The sequence below is a fragment of the Ovis aries genome, chromosome 9 (genome assembly GCF_016772045.2).
Source record: "Ovis aries strain OAR_USU_Benz2616 breed Rambouillet chromosome 9, ARS-UI_Ramb_v3.0, whole genome shotgun sequence".
Taxonomy (NCBI): domain Eukaryota; kingdom Metazoa; phylum Chordata; class Mammalia; order Artiodactyla; family Bovidae; genus Ovis; species Ovis aries.
The window spans coordinates 2,849,665-2,869,630 of record NC_056062.1 but is presented as its reverse complement, the minus strand read 5'-3'; positions in this window follow the sequence as shown (position 1 = coordinate 2,869,630).

Below are 19,966 nucleotides of genomic sequence, written 5' to 3'. Positions count from 1 at the left end.
AGTGAAATTACCATTTTATTATAAATTTCTAAGGACAATTAATTTTAAAAGATGGCTGGTGAACACACTGTGAAAAGAAGTAGATTGTTAAGTAGCTATGTTAGGCCAACTTTTTTCCCTCCTAATAAGGCACTTAAAGCCTTACCTTTTAAATACACTCCTTGATTAACGTGAATTATATCTGCAGCATGACAAATATGTTTCAAAAACAAATAATTTTCATGGAGGGAATTAAAAATCAGAAGTAAATGGATGGGTGTGAAATCCTTTCACTGCAACAATAATAGGATAATTTATGTAATCCCTCAAGCATCCAAATCTTTTAATGGATTTTTTGAAAGTATAAAAGACTGAAGAAAAATCAGTTTTGCTGGTTCTCTCCTTCACTGAGTGTTTATTTGAAAAATTCCTAGTTCAGTTAATGTTCTCTTGAAAAATAATAGTGGCCCTGTCTGGAAGAAGGAGAGAAGAATGGAATTCGTGTGGTGTTTCTTCTCAGAAATTGCTACAGTCATTTTGGGGGACATGCTTTCCCAGTCATTCTTTTTTCTTTCAGTGTTCTGATATAACTTATGGCGCTATGTCATACTTCAGATCTTTATCACAGCTTCAAATCTGATGCACCAGCTTCCATCAGCGTTCATTTACCACTTTGAGACCCAAATCACATCCCCTCTGGATGTCCATGGTGCTTCTCAGACAATCCATGGTGAAGGATCAAGTTTCTAAACCTCAATGTTCTCTTCCTGTACTAATCTCCTCATAGACACAGCAGCTGGCACTGGAGTCTGCCCACTCTTGGGGTGTTCTGGAGCCCCCTGTCTCTGCCCACTCACAGGACTGCTTTCTGAAATGAAGTCCTTGCTCATCATCTCATAGACCCTGCCCGTAGCATCTGACAGCATTTGGCCTGTGTTCCAGCTGCCCACCCTCTGTGACTCGTCGCCTCCTCAGGAAGCCACATCTTCAGCATCCAGTTGGGGAGAGACCTGTGTCCACTATACGGGGCAGCTTTGATTTCTGGGTGGTCCATAACATTCTGAACCACAAATGCTGCTCTCGCATTGCCTCATCTTTTCAAATGGATTGCTTATTTTAGTGAATGAATGACTAATGAATTTGCAGGGGAAGAAGCAGGGAGTGTTTCCAGTCAGGGAGGAGGAGGGAGGAAGCAGACCGCCGTCTGTACCAGGGGCAGGGGTGGTGGCGTGGAGAGGGGCCAGGATGCTTCACCTGGGTCTTCAGGACTGAGTGAGAGTTTGGACTCCCTTGTAGCTTAGTCAGTAAAGAATCTGCCTGCACTGCAGGAGACCCAGGTTTGATTGCTGGGTAGAGAAGATTCCCTGGAGAAGGAAATGGCAACCCACTCCAGTATTCTTGCCTGGAGAATCCCATGGACAGAGGAGCCTGGCAGGCTACAGTCCATGGCGTCACAAGAGTCAGACACGACTTAGCGACTAAACCACCACCACCACCAAGAGTCTGGGGAGCGCCCACCCCTGATTTGAAGAAGTGTGTGCGTGTGTGTGTGTGTGTGTGTGTGTGTGTGTACGTGCGCACGTGCATGTGCAGAGGGGGGCATATATGAGGACGAGAACGCCAACTTGTGCAGCACCTTTTCCTAACTGAATTTTTATCGAGATAACTAGATTCCCATCTAGCGGAAAGCAGAGATCAGGGATGCCCCACCCTGCGTGCATCGCCCTCCTCTGGTCACATGTTGCACAGCGCCACTCCAGTATCATGCCCAGGACGTCAACGTGAATTCAACCCACCAAGTGGACTCAGATTTCCCCAGGTTTGTGTGCACTCACTTGTGTGTGTGTGTGTGTGTGTGTGTGTGTTTAGTTCTATGCAAGTTCATCACATGAAGGTTCATGTGGCCATGATCACAGTCAAGACATAGCACAGTTCCATTGCCACATGGACTGGTCTGGTCAGCCTTTCAAGCCACCCTCTCTCTGTTCCTCTGGCTTTCCTACTCCTCAGGCCCGAATACTGCGCATGTGTCCTCCATTTCCAAATTCGGGCATTTCAAAAATGTTACGTAGATGGATGCACTTAGCATGCAACCTTCCAGGACTGACTATTTTCCCTCAGCAGAAGTCTAATAGTTATCTATATTGATAGATATATTGTTATATTCTAATTGTTTTCTATATTGTTATTCTAACTGTTATCTATATTGATATTTTATCTATATTGATAATTTCTTCTAATTGCTAAACAGAGTTGCACAGTATGGATGCATGAGAATTTAACCATTCACCTGTGAAAGGACATCTGGGCTGATTCTAGCTGTAAAAGTGAAAGTGAAAGTCTCTCAGTTCAGGCTCTTCTGTCCATGGAATTCTCCAGGCAAGACTACTGGAGTGGGTTCCCTTCTCCAGGGAATCTTTCCAACCCAGGGACTGAACCCAACTCTCCTGCAGTGCAGGCAGATTCTTTACTGTCTGAGCCCACCAGGGAAGCCCAAGAATACTGGAAATAAGAAGTCATGTAAATATACAGGTTTTGTGTGAAAATAATCTTTTATTTCTCTGGGAAAATGCCAAAGAGTACAGCTGCTGGGTCATGAGATAGCTGCATGTTTAAACTTGCTGTTTAATATTGTTTCCCTACTCTACTTTTTTTTTTTAATTTTTATTTTTACCTTACAATACTGTATTGGTTTTGCCATACATTGACATGAATCCACCACAGGTGTACATGCGTTCCCAAACATGAATGCCCCTCCCACCTCCCTCCCCATAACATCTCTCTGGGTCATCACTGTACACCAGGCCCAAGCATGCTGTACCCTGCATCGGACATAGACTGGTGATTCGATTCTTACATGATAGATGATAGTATGCACGTTACAATGCCATTCTCCCAAATCATCCCACCCTCTCCCTCTCCCTCTGAGTCCAAAAGTCCGTTATACACATCTGTGTCTCTTTTGCTGTCTCGCATACAGGGTCATCATTGCTATCTTTCTAAATTCCATATATATGTGTTAGTATACTGTATTGGAGTTTTTCTTTCTGGCTTACTTCACTCTGTATAATCGGCTCCAGTTTCATCCATCTCATCAGAACTGATTCAAATGTATTCTTTTTAACGGCTGAGTAATACTCCATTATATATATGTACCACAGCTTTCTTATCCATTCATCTGCTGATGGACATCTAGGTTGTGTCCATGTCCTGGCTATTATAAACAGTGCTGTGATGAACATTGGGGTACATGTGTCTCTTTCAATTCTGGTTTCCTCGGTGTGTATGCCCAGAAGTGGGATTGCTGGGTCATAAGGTAGTTCTATTTGCAATTTTTTAAGGAATCTCCACACTGTTCTCCAAAGTGGCTGTACTAGTTTGCATTCCCACCAACAGTGTAGGAGGGTTCCCTTTTCTCCACACCCTCTCCAGCATTTATTGCTTGCAGATTTTTGGATCGTAGACATTCTGACTGGTGTGAAGTGGTACCTCATTGTGGTTTTGATTTGCATTTCTCTGATAATGAGTGATGTTGAGCATCTTTTCATGTGTTTGTTAGCCATCCATATGCCTTCTTTGGAGAAATGTCTATTTAGTTCTTTGGCCCATTTTTTGATTGGGTCATTTATTTTTCTGGAATTGAGTTGCATAAGTTGCTTGTATATTTTTGAGATTAGTTGTTTGTCAGTTGCTTCATTTGCTATGATTTTCTCCCATTCAGAAGGCTGTCTTTTCACCTTGCTTATAGTTTCCTTTGTTGTGCAGAAGCTTTTAATTTTAATTAGATCCCATTTGTTTATTTTTGCTTTTATTTCCAGTATTCTGGGAGGTGGATCATAGAGGATCCTGCTGTGATTTATGTCGGAGAGTGTTTTGCCTATATTCTCCTCTAGGAGTTTTATAGTTTCTGGTCTTACAATTAGATCTTTAATCCATTTTGAGTTTATTTTTGTATGTGGTGTTAGAAAGTGATCTAGTTTCATTCTTTTACAAGTGGTTGACCAGTTTTCCCAGCACCACTTGTTAAAGAGATTGTTTTTACTCCATTGTATATTCTTGCCTCCTTTGTCAAAAGATAAGGTGTCCATAGGTGTGTGGATTTATCTCTGGGCTTTCTATTTTGTTCCATTGATCTATATTTCTGTCTTTGTGCCAGTACCATACTGTCTTGATGACTGTGGCTTTGTAGTAGAGCCTGAAGTCAGGCAGGTTGATTCCTCCAGTTCCATTCTTCTTTCTCAAGATTGCTTTGGCAATTCGAGTTTTTTGTATTTCCATACAAATCTTGAAATTATTTGTTCTAGTTCTGTGAAAAATATGGCTGGTAGCTTGATAGGGATTGCATTGAATTTGTAAATTGCTTTGGGTAGTATACTCATTTTCACTATATTGATTCTTCCGATCCATGAACATGGTATATTTCTCCATCTATTAGTGTCCTCTTGATTTCTTTCACCAGTGTTTTATAGTTTTCTATATATAGGTCTTTAGTTTCTTTAGGTAGATATATTCCTAAGTATTTTATTCTTTTCATTGCAATGGTGAATGGAATTGTTTCCTTAATTTCTTTTTCTACTTTCTCATTATTCGTGTATAGGAATGCAAGGGATTTCTGTGCATTGATTTTATATCCTGCAACTTTACTATATTCATTGATTAGCTCTAGTAATTTTCTGGTGGAGTCTTTAGGGTTTTCTATGTAGAGGATCATGTCATCTGCAAACAGTGAAAGTTTTGCTTCTTCTTTTCCAATTTGGATTCCTTTTATTTCTTTTTCTTCTCTGATTGCTGTGGCCAAAACTTCCAGAACTATGTTGAATAGTAGTGGTGAAAGTGGGCACCCTTGTCTTGTTCCTGACTTTAGGGGAAATGCTTTCAATTTTTCACCACTGAGGATAATGTTTGCTGTGGGTTTGTCATAGATAGCTTTTATTCTGTTGAGGTATGTTCCTTCTATTCCTGCTTTCTGGAGAGTTTTTTTTTTTTATCATAAATGGATGTCGAATTTTGTCAAAGGCCTTCTCTGCATCTATTGAGATAACCATATGTCTTTTATTTTTCAATTTATTAATGTGGTGAATTACATTGATTGATTTGGGGATATTGAAGAATCCTTGCATCCCTGGGATAAAGCCCACTTGGTCATGGTGTATGATCTTTTTCATGTCTTGTGGGGTTCTGATTGCTAGAATTTTGTTGAGGATTTTTGCATCTATGTTCATCAGTGATATTGGCCTGTAGTTTTCTTTTTTTTTGTGGCATCTTTGTCAGGTTTTGGTATTAGGGTGATGGTGGCCTCATAGAATGAGTTTGGAAGTTTCCCTTCCTCTGCAATTTTCTGGAAGAGTTTGAGTAGGATAGGTGTTAGCTCTTCTCGAAATTTTTGGTAGAATTCAGCTCTGAAGCTGTCTGGACCTGGGCTTTTGTTTGCTGGAAGATTTCTGATTACAGTTTCAATTTCCGTGCTTGTGATGGGTCTGTTAAGATGTTCTATTTCTTCCTGGTTCAGTTTTGGAAAATTGTACTTTTCTAAGAATTTGTCCATTTCTTCCACGTTGTCCATTTTATTGGCATACAACTGCTGATAGTAGTCTCTTATGATCCTTTGTATTTCTGTGTTGTCCGTTGTGATCTCTCCATTTTCATTTCTAATTTTATTGATTTGATTTTTCTCTCTTTGCTTCTTGATGAGTCAGTCTAATGGTTTGTCAATTTTATTTATCCTTTCAAAGAACCAGCTTTTGGCTTTGTTGATTTTTGCTATGGTCTCTTTTGTTTCTTTTGCATTTATTTCTGCCCTAATTTTAAAGATTTCTTTCCTTCTACTAACTCTGGGGTTCTCCAATTCTTCCCTTTCTAGTTGCTTTAGGTGTAGAGTTAGGTTATTTATTTGACTTTTTCTTGTTTCTTGAGGTATGCCTGTATTGCTATGAACTTTCCCCTTAGCACTACTTTTATAGTGTCCCACAGGTTTGGGGTTGTTGTGTTTTCATTTTCATTAGTTTCTATGAATATTTTGATTTCTTTTTTGATTTCTTCTGTGATTTGTTGGTTATTCAGAAGTGTGTTGTTCAACCTCCATATGTTGGAATTTTTAATAGTTTTTCTCCTGTAATTGAGATCTAATCTTAATGCATTATGGTCCGAAAAGATGGTTGGAATGATTTCGATTTTTTTGAATTTATCAAGTTTAGATTTATGGCCCAGGATGTGATCTATCCTGGAGAAGGTTCCATGAGCACTTGAGAAAAAGGTGAAATTCATTGTTTTGGGGTGAAATGTCCTATAGATATCAATTGGGTCTAACTGGTCTAATGTATCATTTAAAGTTTGCGTTTCTTTGTTGATTTTCTGTTTAGTTGATCTATCCATAGGTGTGAGTGGGGTATTAAAGTCTCCCACTATTATTGTGTTGTTGTTGATTTCCCCTTTCATACTTGTTAGCATTTGTCTTACATATTGCGGTGCTCCTATATTGGGTGCATATATATTTATAATTGTTATATCTTCTTCTTGGATTGATCCTTTGATCATTATGCAGTGGCCTTCTTTGTCTCTTTTCACAGCCTTTGTTTTAAAGTCTATTTTATCAGAGATGAGTATTGCCACTCCTTTCTTTTGGTCTCTATTTGCATGGTATATCTTTTCCAGCCCTTCACTTTCAGTCTGTATGTGTCCCTTGTTTTGAGGTGGGTCTCTTGTAAGCAGCATATAGAGGGTCTTGTTTTTGTATCCATTCGGCCAGACTGCCTTTTGGTTGGGGCATTCAACCCATTTACGTTTAAGGTAATTATTGATAAGTATGATCCTGTTACCATTTACTTTATTGTTTGGGTTTGGGTTTATACACCCTTTTGTGTTTCCTGTCTAGAGAATATCCTTTAGCATTTGTTGGAGAGCTGGTTTGGTGGTGCTGAATTCTCTCAACTTTTGCTTGTCTGTAAAGCTTTTGATTTCTCCTTCATATTTGAATGAGATCCTTGCCGGGTACAGTAATCTGGGCTGTAGGTTATTTTCTTTCATCGCTTTAAGTATGTCTTGCCATTCCCTCCGGGCCTGAAGAGTTTCTATTGAAAGGTCAGCTGTTATCCTTATGGGAATCCCCTTGTGTGCTATTTGTTGTTTTTCCCTTGCTGCTTTTAATATTTGTTCTTTGTGTTTGATCTTTGTTAATTTGATTAATATGTGTCTTGGGGTGTTTTGCCTTGGGTTTATCCTATTTGGAACTCTCTGTGTTTCTTGGACTTGGGTGATTATTTCTTTCCCCATTTTAGGGAAGTATTCAACTATTATCTCCTCAAGGATTTTCTCATGGTCTTTCTTTTGTCTTCTTCTTCTGGGACTCCTATAATTCGAATGTTGGAGCATTTCATATCATCCTGGAGGTTCTGAGATTGTCCTCATTTCTTTTATTTAGTTTTTCTTGTTTCCTCTCTGATTCATTTATTTCTACCATTCTATCTTCTATTTCACTAATCCTATCTTCTGCCTCCATTATTCTGCTATTTGTTGCCTCTAGAGTGTTTCTGATCTCATTTATTGTGTTATTCATTATATATTGACTCTTTTTTATTTCTTCTAGGTCCTTGTTAAACCTTTCTTGCATCTTCTCAATCCTTGTCTCTAGGCTATTTATCTGTGACTCCATTTTGATTTCAAGATTTTGGATCATTTTCACTATCAATATTCGGAATTCTTTCTCAGGTAGATTCCCTACCTCTTCCTCTTTTGTTTGGTTTGGTGGGCAACTCTCCTGTTCCTTTACCTGCTGAGTATTCCTCTGTCTCTTCATCTTGATTATATTGCTGCGTTTGGGGTGGCCTTTTTATATTCTGGTAATTTGTGGAGTTCTCTTTATTATGGAGCTTCCTCACTGTGGGTGGGGTTGTATCAGTGGCTTCTCTAGGTTTCCTGGTTAGGGAGGCTTGTGTTGGAATTCTGCTGGGTGGAGCTGGATTTCTTCTCTCTGGAGTGCAATGAAGAGACCAGTAATGGGTTATGAGATGTCAAAGGTTTTGGAGTAACTTTGAACTGCCTGTATATTGAAGCTCAGGGGTGTGTTCCTGTGTTGCTGAAGAATTTGCGTGGTATGTCTTGTTCTGGAACTTGTTGGTCCTTGGGTGGAGCTTGGTTTCAGTGTAGGTATGGAGGCATTTGATGAGCTCCTATTGCTTAATGTTCCCTGAATTCAAGAGTTCTCTGATGTTTTCAGGCTTTGGACTTAAGCCTCCTGCTTCTGGTTTTCAGTTTTGTTTTTACAGTAGCCTCTAGACTTCTCCATCTATACAGCACCGATGATAAAACATCTAGGTTAAAGATGAAAAGTTTCTCCACATTGAGGGACACCCAGAGAGGTTCACTGAGTTACAAGGAGAAGAGAAGAGGGAGGGGGTAGTTAGAGGTGACTGGAATGAGATGTGGTGAGATCAAGAGAGGAGAGAGCAAGCTAGCCAGTAGTTACTTCCTTATGTGCGCTCTATAGCCTGGACCGCTCAGAGGTATTTACAGAGTTATACGGGGAAGAGGAGAGGGAGGAAGTAGACAGAGGTGGCCAGGAGGATAAGAGAGAGGAATGAGAAGGAGAGAGACAAATCCTGCCAGTAACCAGTTCCTTAGGTGTTCTCCACCGTCTGGAACACACAGAGATTCACAGAGTTGGATAGAGAAGAGATGGGGGAGAAAAGAGACAGAGGACACCTGGTGGAGAAAAAGGAGAGTCCAAAGGAGGAGAGAGTGGTCAAGCCAGTAATCTCGCTCTCAGGTAAAATTGGGTAGTGAAGTTTGGGTTTTTAAATGTACAAAATTGACAACAAAAACCAAAGAGCAAAGATTAAAAATCTAGAGTAGAGGTTGGATTTTCAAAAATACAATATTAAAGAAAAGAAGCAGAAGGAAAAAGGAAAAAAGAAAAAAAAAAGAAAAGAAAAAAAAGCCACAAGAATTATTAAAAAAAAAACAAAACACCAATAACCACCCAAAGACTATATATGGTGTTTGCCTTAAAAAAAAAAAAAAGAATCTTTTTATTTTGAATAGTAATAATAGGTTATAGAAATAAAAATTAGAGGAGAAATAGAAGACTTAACTATTATAAAAAAGTTAGAAAAAAATAAAAAAACAAGGAATGATGTTAAAAATAGTAAAAATATATCTAGCCCTTCTCTGATGTTGTGGGCAGTGTGGGGTCACTTCCAAGGCGGTTCCCTCTGTTTAACTTCTTCTTTATGCTGGTTTTTTAGGCTCACTAGTTCAGTCGCACTGTGGGGAGGGGGGATGCTGCAAACAAATAGCTCTGTTGTGTGCACACAGTGTCTCAGCCCCGCTGGACCTGTCCCTTCCCGTGGCGTACAAACTGCTCCGGCTCTACGATGCTCAGCCGGGAACCATCTAGGGCCGGCCCTAGGCTGCGTGCACTTCACCGGTCCAAGCCGCTCAGGTTTGGCGCTCAGGTAGCCCTCAGAAGCACAGATTCGGCTGGGACTGCGTTTTGTGCCCTTCCCGGGTCTGAGTAGCTCAGTAGTTTGGTGAGCGCAATCGCTGCAACTTGTCGCCTTTTCTGCCTCTGCTGCTCAGTTTTCTGGGTGGACCGCTGGCACCCCTTGTGAGGCAGATGGTGACTGTCCAGCACCCCCAGAAGTCTTAGTAAAGAAGCCTGCTTGCAGTTAGGCAAGTAAAGTCTCTCCGGGTCTGCAATTGCCCGTTTCCAGCCCTTACGGCTCTGGCTGCCTTCCCCGGCGGGGGATGGTTTGCAGCCAGCTTTTTCCGTTCCGTCCTTTGTTCTGTGCTCGGTCCTGGTGGTGTCTTTTTTTTTTTTTTTTTTTTCTGGCGGTGTCTTATGTTCGAGCTTTTCGCGTGGTAGCTATCCCACAGTCTGGTTTGCTAGCCCAAGTTAGATCGTTCTGGTTGCGTGTGGGGCGTTCCTGCCCGATTCTTGCAAAGCCCTGCAGCCCGCGCCTCCCGCGCGTCCCTGCCCTGCCCCCACTTCCCAGTGGCGGATGCAGGCGTCTGCGCTGCTTTTCCCCTGGGGGAGTTACTGTTGGGCTTGTAATCTGTTGGTTTTAATTATTTCTTTATTTTCCCCTTCCTGTTATGTTGCCCTCTGTGTTTCCAAGGCTCGCCACAGACTCGGCAGGGAGAGTGTTTCCTGGTGTTTGGAAACCTCTCTTCTTAAAATTCCCTTCCCGGGACGGGCTTCCCTTCCTGGGACAGAGCTCCCTCCCCACCTCCTTTGTCTCCTTTTGTGCCTTTTATATTTTTCCCTACCTGTTTTTGAAGATAATGGTATGCTTTTCTGGTTGCCTGATGTCCTCTGCCAGCCTACAGAAGTTGTTTTGTGGAGTTTGCTCAGCGTTGAAATGTTCTTTTGAGGAATTTGTGAGGGAGAAAGTGGTCTTCCCGTCCTATTCCTCCGCCATCTTAGGACTGCCCCGACTACTCTACTTTTTCGTATTACAATTCAAAGTCCAGTTGCTGGAGCAGTTGTGGCTCTGATAAGAACCCCCGAATAAAACTTTCTTCCCTTCTTAGTCTTTTTGCCTCTTGCAAAATAGTCTTAAAATGATCTCATTTTATACTTAAAGCAATTCTACAAGCTCAATGGCATTTTAAAGGAAAACTGAAACACAGAAATGTTAAGTAAATTGATTATACAGGGAATTAATGTTATGGTTTGAAGGAAATCCCAAGACCCCTAACATAGAATTTTTTAAGCCATAGCTGACACCATAATAATGGTGCATGAAATCAACAAAGATTGTCACAACCAGAAAGTTTTTATAAAGAAAGAGAATAGACTAGACTAGACTACAAAATACCATAGTGCATCACACATAATAAGGTATATATTGTGCAGTCTTTGTGCATTTTTAGGAGACCAGAGCTTTAACCTCTGAGCTATGGAGCCACTTTATATGTATATGTATACACACATATGTATATATATGCAACATGTATATGTGTGTGTGCATATATATATATATATACATTATTATAATATATATATATATAATGTGCCTATGTGTTTAGGCAGAGGGTGATATGGTTGGATGGCAGCACCAACTCAATGGACATGAGTTTGAGTAAACTCCAGGAGTTGGTGATGGACAGGGAGACCTGGGATGCTGTAGTCCATGGGGTCACAAAGAGTCAGACACGACTGAGCAACTGAACTGATACACATATATAATTGGTTGATTGTTAATATATAGGTATATATCAGTGATGGTTAAAATAGATATATTTATATAACATTGAGTGATGGTTAAAAATGCTAGAAACTCTATCCCTATAGCTTCACTTTTTCCATGAAAACCCCCATATAATTACCTTGCATTTTCCCTTAACGAGAACTTGCAATACCCCAACTAGAATAGAGGTTTAATTAATAATTCTTGGTTAATATTGGTATGAAGGTAGGTTTGAAAGATCTCTTATCTGATGGGAATTTGTCAAAATGTTATTTGTCACTTTATGAAACTTCATTTTCTTTTTCACTTGAGACAGATTATAGGAAAAAAAGAGAACTTTACCCAAGTCATTTGATAAAATTCACATTGATAGCAAGACATTGCAAGGGCAATATAAGGAGTTAGAAGTTAGAGGATGTCCCCAAGGTCACACATTTAAAGATGCCTGGAGCCAAGACCCAAATCCAAATGTCTGACACCCAATAATATTTTTCCCCTGAGATCTTATCCTGCTTCTCTATGGGGTATTCTCAAAGAAGCATATGGTGGCTACATTGATTTTGTTATGAGCAGTCTGCATGCACCAGGATTTTTGCACAGAGGGTATTTAAAATGCAACCAAGAAGATGAGGGAACACAGACCGACCGTCTTCAGACCTTGGAAGGACTGCCATGTAGGAAAGGGGATCACACTTCTGTTTTACAACATGAGGTAGAAGTAAGATTGATGTTTGACAGTGAGGATAAGGGAAACAGGTTCATCCCAAGAAAAACATTTCTAAGTAAGCTGTTCAGGAGCACGAGAACTGCCTGGCATGGTCTTGACCTAGTCACATGAAGAAGTACTCATGAACCCATCAGAAAACCATCCATCCTAGCCTTGGGGATACATAATTCTCAGATTGGACCTAATGTTCTTTCAGATCTTTTCCAAATGCAGCTTCCTAGGAATCTACTGCCAAATGACTTTCCCCTCTGTTGGTCATTTATCTCTCCTAATTCTGCCCACATACCAGATTTCCTTGCAACCTGTTTAGAATTAAGGAAAGTATTTCTAATCAAAACCTTAACTGCCATGATTTTATTTCAAATAGACATAATTTATCAAAAACTGAGTTTAGGGAATATGCATTTTTTTCTCATTGTATTTTGAATTGGTTGATAAATCAATTAACTCATATTGTGGACGGAGAAGGCAATGGCACCCCACTCCAGTGTTCTTGCCTGGAAAATCCCATGGATGGAGGAGCCTGGAAGGCTGCAGTCCATGGGGTTGCTGAAGGTCAGACACGACTGAGCGACTTCACTTTCACTTTTCACTTTCATCCACTGGAGAAGGGAATGGCAACCCACTTCAGTGTTCTTGCCTGGAGAATCCCAGGGACGGGGGAGCCTGGTGGGCTGCCGTCTCTGGGGTCGCACAGAGTAGGACACGACTGAAGAGACTTAGCAGCAGCAGCAGCAGCATATTGTGGAATGGAATAGAACAGGATATGCGCAATTTGGTATTATCAATGTGAAATGGAGATTTGCCTGATAATAAGCCTCAAGATTATAAGGCTTCCCTCATAGCTCAGTGGTAAAGAATCTGCCCACAGTGCAGGAGACCTGGGTTCAGTTCCTGGGTTGGGAAGATCCCCTGGAGAAGGAAATGGCAACCCACTCCAGTATTCTTGCCTGGAAAATCCCACGGACAGAGGAGACTGCCAGGCTACAGTCCATCGGATCGCAAGAGTCAGACACAACTTAGCGACTAAACCACCACCAAACCTCAAGAAGAAGGAGGGGCAGATATTACTCAACTGGAAATTCCAATGGGGAAGAAAAAGTGATTTGCTCAAGGTCATGGAGCTAATAAGTAATCACACAGCTAATATATGATCATACAGCTAATGAGTCCTGGGCTTGTTGCTGCTTTTTGATGACTTCTTGAATAAATAGTAAACTTTCCACAGGAGAATATGCATGATGAGAAGCTTCTTCTAATGATAGCATTTTCAAGAGGTTATGAGTCCAACTGTGAGTTAGTTTTATCATTTACATAATAAAACTTACTCACCCCTGCTTTACTTATTAATATATTGCTAGATAAAATAGAAGATTCCTTTCCCTTCCATGGAGTTTTGCTTTATAGATAGACACTTCTACTGTGAAAGCAAAACATTCTGAATCATAAGATTCTACCTCCTGGGTTTACATTACAAATCCCTCCACAGAAGATGTTGAAGTTCATGTCAATTGCCATCAGGGGAAAATGTGAGAGTAACTGAGGTGTTCAGGTAACCCAATCTGTACCCTTTTACATTGTGGGGTCAACTCAGCAATACTGTTTACACTTCTTTTACTTTAATTTAGTTTCTATTTCAAAAAAAATTTTGGGGGTGTGCAGCACAGCATGTGGGATCCTAGTCCCACAACCAGGGATCAAACTTGCATCCTCTACAGTGAAAGGGCAGAATCTTAACCATTTCACCATCAGGGATGTCTTGTTTTCTATTTCATCCTGTTGCATTTAAGCTCAAACTCCTCCCTGTAGTCTGGCACTGGAGAAAAGAGTGGATGTGGGCTCTGAGGTCTGACAGATGTTATCCACAGTGTCTCTGGGACTACCCTAATGACAGGAGATTTGGTGAGCTCTGATTTAGAAATCCCTACGGACTTGATTTGAGAAGGCATGGATGGAGACAAAGGCATGGATGGAGATGAAGGTATTTTACTGTCAGAGTGAGTGATTGCTCTCTCTGTGAAGTGAGGGACCTCACAGAATGAGAGTGGCCAGGCTTTGGGGGAAAGCTGTTTTTCTGCCCTTGCACCCCCCGTCCCTGTCTGCCTGGCTGTGTGGCCCCTTGGACCATAGACAGAGGGAAGATGACACAAGGCCAACTTGGAAATAAGGTTCTGCTGCTGCCCTTTGAGCCTGTTTTCCTGGTAAATTACCGCTGCTGACGGCTTCACAGTTGTGGGACCCTGTGGATGCCTTCCAACACTCCCTAGCATGGGGGCTGCTGCTGCTGCTGCTAAGTTGCTTCAGTCATGTCCGACTCTGTGCGACCCCATAGACAGCAGCCTACCAGGCTCCCTCATCCCTGGGATTCTCCAGGCAAGAACACTGGAGTGGGTTGCCATTTCCTTCTCCAATGCATGAAGATGAAAAGTCAAAGTGAAGTCATGCCCGACTCTTAGTGACCCCATGGACTACAGCCCACCAGGCTCCTCTGTCCATGGATTTTTCCAGGCAAGAGTACTGGAGTCGGGTGCCATTGCCTTCTCCATAGCATGGGGGGAATTTCCAGAAATCGCTCTTTGGGGCTTAAGTCTGTGAGAGGTTTAGTAAATGCCACATGTTGCCAGTGAACCCAATAAGCTACTTTTGGAAGAGTCCGGAGGACACACTTCATGGAGGACTGAGTTTCTGGGACCTTTGCTGGGGCTTTTGCTCTTGTTACATCAAGCGTTTGCAGCCCGAGCAGCAATTTCCACCTCTCACTCTTTCAGGGAGGAATTTTGGTAATTAAAGAAGAGGCCAAAGTGGATGCTTGTGTTAAATTCTTTGTTTTCACCTGGAAATTTTGCATAATTTCTAAATGTTCACTTTCCTTTTAAAATATTCTTGATCATTTTTATAGTCTCTTCTTTATTCTATTTATTTATTTAAATTGATTTTTTTTTTTTTTAAAATGGAAGATTTGCAAGCCGTCATAAGAAATAGTAGAAAGATCTCAGTTTCCTCCATGGTAACATCTTGAAAAACTCAGACAGAAAATCACGGATAGAAACATGGAACATCTCTTGAAGCCACCACCATGAGGCTTGCTTTTCAGCTGCTTCCTCCCCACCTCATCACCTCCTTGACTCAGTTCTCCACTTCTGCAATTTTATCAGTTTCAGAAGAAGTGCTATGTAATGGAATCATATGCTATGAAAACTTTGGGGCCGGCTTTTTCCACTCTGTAACCCTCTGGGAATTCACTCAGGTTGTTGTGTGTATTGGGCTTCCAGGTGGTGTAGTGGTAAAGAATACATCTGCCAATGCAGGAAATGCAAGAGATTCAGGTTCAATCCCTGGGTTGGGAAGATCCCCTGGAGAAGGGAATGGCAACCCACTTCAGTAATCTTGCCTGGAAAATTCCATGGACAAAGGACCACACTGGGCAATAGTCCATGGGGTCCCAAAGAGTTGGACATGACTGAGCCCGAGAACACATGTTGTGTGTATCAGGAGTTCATTCCTTTTCATTGCTATTGCATGATACCGATGCGTCATGATCCATCTGTGGAAAGACACTTCGACTGACTCCAGGTTTTGACTATCATGAATAAATCTACTTAGAAACATTTGTAGACAAGGTTTGGTATGAACATAAGTTATGTCTTTTTTCTTTCTTTTTTTCTATCAGTTTAGCCATAGTTTCATCAATCTCTTCAAGTTCTTTTGGATGTTTTCTTTATCCATTGATTTTCTGTTTTTAATTTAGTGACTTCTGATTTTACCTTTATTATTTCCTTCTGCTTGGTTTGGGTTTATTTTACTTTCATTTTTTTTCAGGGTTCTTGATTTAGGATGATTTGAGGCTTTTGTTTTTTATAACATTTTCACTTAGTGCTGTAAATTTTCTTTTCAGCACCATTTTAGTTACGTCCCACAGATTTTGATATATTATATTTTCATTTTCATTCAATAGATTAAAATCTTCTTTTGAGACTTCTTCTTTACTCCTGAGTTATTTTAAAATACATTGTTTAGTTTCCAAGTTTTTGAAAATTTTATTATTATCTTTTTATTTTTGATTTCTAGAGTGAAATCAAAGTGGGGGTAGAGAACACACTGTTTGATTTCAATTATTTTAAATTTGTTGGGATATTTTTATGCTTGAGATATGGTCTATAGTGATGTATGTTCTGTGGGCGCTTGAAAATAGTGTATATTCTGCTGTTGTTGGGTGGAATGTTTTATAAATGTTGATTAGACTGTGATATAGCACTGATGAGTGCTATATCCTTGCTGATTTTCTGTCTAATTGTTCTATCAGTTGTTGAGAGGGAGTATTAAAGCCTCCTAATATAATTCAGTTCAGTTCAGTTCAGTTGCTCAGTCATGTCCGACTCTTTGCGACCCAATGAATTGCAGCATGCCAGGCCTCCCTCTCCATCACCAACTCCTGGAGTTCACTCACACTGAGTCAGTGATGCCATCCAGCCATCTCATCCTCTGTTGTCCGCTTCTCCTCCTGCCCCCAACCCCTCCCAGCATCAGGGTCTTTTCCAATGAGTCAACTCTTCGCATGAGGTGGCCAAAGTATTGGCGTTATAGCTTTAGCATCATTCCTTCCAAAGAACACCCAGGACTGATCTCCTTTAGGATGGACTGGTTGGGTCTCCTTGCAGTCCAAGGGACTCTCAAGAGTCTTCTCCAATATCTTTTTTGCTTCATATATTTTCTTTTTATTTGGTGCATACATGTTTGAAATTTTTATATCTTCTTGGTGAATTTAGGTCTTTTAAGTCATTTATATCTCCCTCAGTATCTCCTAAATTTGTTTGCCCTGATGTCTGTTTTACTGGATAGTAATACAGTGACTTATGCTTTGCTTGATTAACGCTTGTATGCTATATATCTTCTCATTTTAAAAACTCCAACCTGCCTATATTATAGTTGAAGTAAGTTTCACATAGATAGCACATTGCTGAGCCATGTCTTCAAGTACACACTGCTAATTTTGGTCTTTTCATAGATGTAATTAGAAGATTTATATTTAATGTAATTTTGATATGTTAGGATTTGTCATTTTATTATTCTGTTTTTTCTCTCTTTAATTTCTCTGCTTTATTTTCCCCTGCTTTCTGTGGAGCAGTACTTGAACACAATTTAGGATTCCATTTTGATTTAGCTATAGTGTCGGACTTTATTTTTGGGGGCTCCAAAATCACTGCAGATGGTGATTGCAGCCATGAAATTAAAAGACGCTTACTTCTTGGAAGGAAAGTTATGACCAACCTAGATAGCATGTATACAAGACCAGGAGCTGACTGTGGCTCATATCATGAACACCTTATTACCAAATTCAGACTCAAATTGAAGAAAATAGGGAAAACGGCTAGACCATTCAGGTATGACCTAAATCAAATCCCTTGTGATTATGCAGTTGAAGTGAGAAATAGATTTAAGGGTCTAAATCTGATAGATAGAGTGCCTGATGAACTGTGGAATGAGGTTCGTGACGCTGTACAGGAGACAGGGATCAAGACAATACCCATGGAAAAGAAATGCAAAAAAGCAAAATGGCTGTCTGGGGAGGCCTTACAGATAGCTGTGAAAAGAAGAGAAGCGAAAAGCAAAGGAGAAAAGGAAAGATATAAGCATCTGAATGCAGAGTTCCAAAGAATAGCAAGAAGAGATAAGAAAGCCTTCTTCAGCGATCAAAGCAAAGAAATAGAGGAAAACAACAGAATGGGAAACACTAGAGATCTCTTTAAGAAAATTAGAGATACCAAGGGAACATTTCATGCAAAGATGGGCTCGATAAAGGACAGAAATGGTATGGACCTAACAGAAGCAAAAGATATTAAGAAGAGACGGCAAGAATACATGAAAGAACTGTACAAAAAAGATATTCACGACCCAGATAATCATGATGATGTGATCACTAATCTAGAGCCAGACATCTTGGAATGTGAAGTCAAGTGGGCCTTAGAAAGCATCACTACGAACAAAGCTAGTATAGGTGATGGAATTCCAGTTGAGCTATTTCAAATCCTGAAAGATGATGCTATGAAAGTGCTGCACTCAATATGCCAGCAAATTTGGACAACTCAGCAGTGGCCACAGGACTGGAAAAGGTCAGTTTTCATTCCAATTCCAAAGAAAGGCAATGCCAAAGAATGCTCAAACTGCCGCACAATTGCACTCATCTCACATGCTAGTAAAGTAATGCTCAAAATTCTCCAAGCCAAGCTTCAGCAATACATGAACTGTTAACTCCCTGATGTTCAGCCTGGTTGTAGAAAAGGCAGAGGAACCAGAGATCAAATTGCCAACATCCGCTGGATCATGGAAAAAGCCAGAGAGTTCCAGAAAAACATCTATTTCTGCTTTATTGACTATGCCAAAGCCTTTGTGTGGATCACAAGAAACTGTGGAAAATTCTGAAAGAGATGGGAATACCAGACCACCTAACCTGCCTCTTGAGAAATCTGTATGCAGGTCAGGAAGCAACAGTTAGAACTGGACATGGAACAACAGACTGGTTCCAAATAGGAAAAGGAGTACGTCAAGGCTGTATATTGTCCCCCTGCTTATTTAACTTCTATGCAGAGTACATCATGAGAAACGCTGGACTGGAAGAAACACAAGCTGGAATCAAGATTGCCGGGAGAAATATCAATAACCTCAGATAAGCAGATGACACCACCCTTATGGCAGAAAGTGAAGGAGAACTAAGGAGCCTCTTGATGAAAGTGAAAGAGGAGAGTGAAAAAGTTGGCTTAAAGCTTAACATTCAGAAAACGAAGATCATGGCATCTGGTCCCATCACTTCATGGGAAATAGATGGATAAACTGTGGAAACAGTGTCAGACTTTATTTTTCTGGGCTCCAAAATCACTGCAGATGGTGATTGCAGCCGTGAAATTAAAAGACGCTTACTCCTTGGAAGAAAAGTTATGACCACCCTAGATAGTATATTCAAAAGCAGAGACATTCCTTTGCCGACTAAGGTCCATCTAGTCAAGGCTATGGCTTTTCCTATGGTCATTTATGGATGTGAGAGTTGGACTGTGAAGAAGGCTGAGTGCCAAAGAATTGATGCTTTTGAACTGTGGTGTTGGAGAAGACTTTTGAGAGTCTCTTGGACTGCAAGGAGATCCAGCCAGTCCATTCTGAAGGAGATCAACCCTGGGATTTTTTTGGAAGGAATGATGCTAAAGCTGAAGCTCCAGTACTTTGGCCACCTCATGCGAAGAGTTGACTCATTGGAAAAGACCCTGATTCTGGGAGGGATTGGGAGCAGGAACAGAAGGGGACGACTGAGCATGAGATGGCTGGATGGCATCACGGACTCGATGGACATGAGTCTGAGTGAACTCTGGGAGATGGTGATGGACAGGGAGGCCTGGCATGCTGCGATTCATGGGGTCCCAGAGAGTTGGACACGAATGAGCGACTGAACTGAACTGAGATAGCATATTAAAAAGCAGAGACGTTACTTTGCCAACAAAGGTCCATCTAGTCAAGGCTATGGTTTTTCCTGTGGTCATGTATGGATGTGAGAGTTGAACAGTGAAGAAAGCTGAGTGCCAAGGAATTGATGCTTTTGAACTGTGGTGTTGGAGAAGACTCTTGAGAGTCCCTTGGAGTGCAAGGAGATCTAACCAGTCCATTCTGAAGGAGATCAGCCCTGGGATTTCTTTTGGAAGGAATGATGCTAAAGCCGAAACTCCAGTACTTTGGCCACCTCATGCGAAGAGTTGACTCATTGGAAAAGACCCTGAGGCTGGGAGGGATTGGGGGGAGGAGGAGAAGGGGATGACAGAGGATGAGATGGCTGGATGGCATCACCAACTCGATGCACGTGAGTTTGAGTGAACTCCAGGTGTTGGTGATGGACAGGGAGACCTGGCTTGCTGCGATTCATGGGGTCACAAAGAGTCGGACACGACTGACTGACTGATTGACAGTGTTTTTTTTTATTGTATATCTTTGTTATAGTCATTTTTTGGATGCTCTTGGTATTACAATTTATATATAGGACTGTCGTAGTCTATTGGTGTCATCATTTTGCTAGTTCAAGTGAAATGTAGAAATC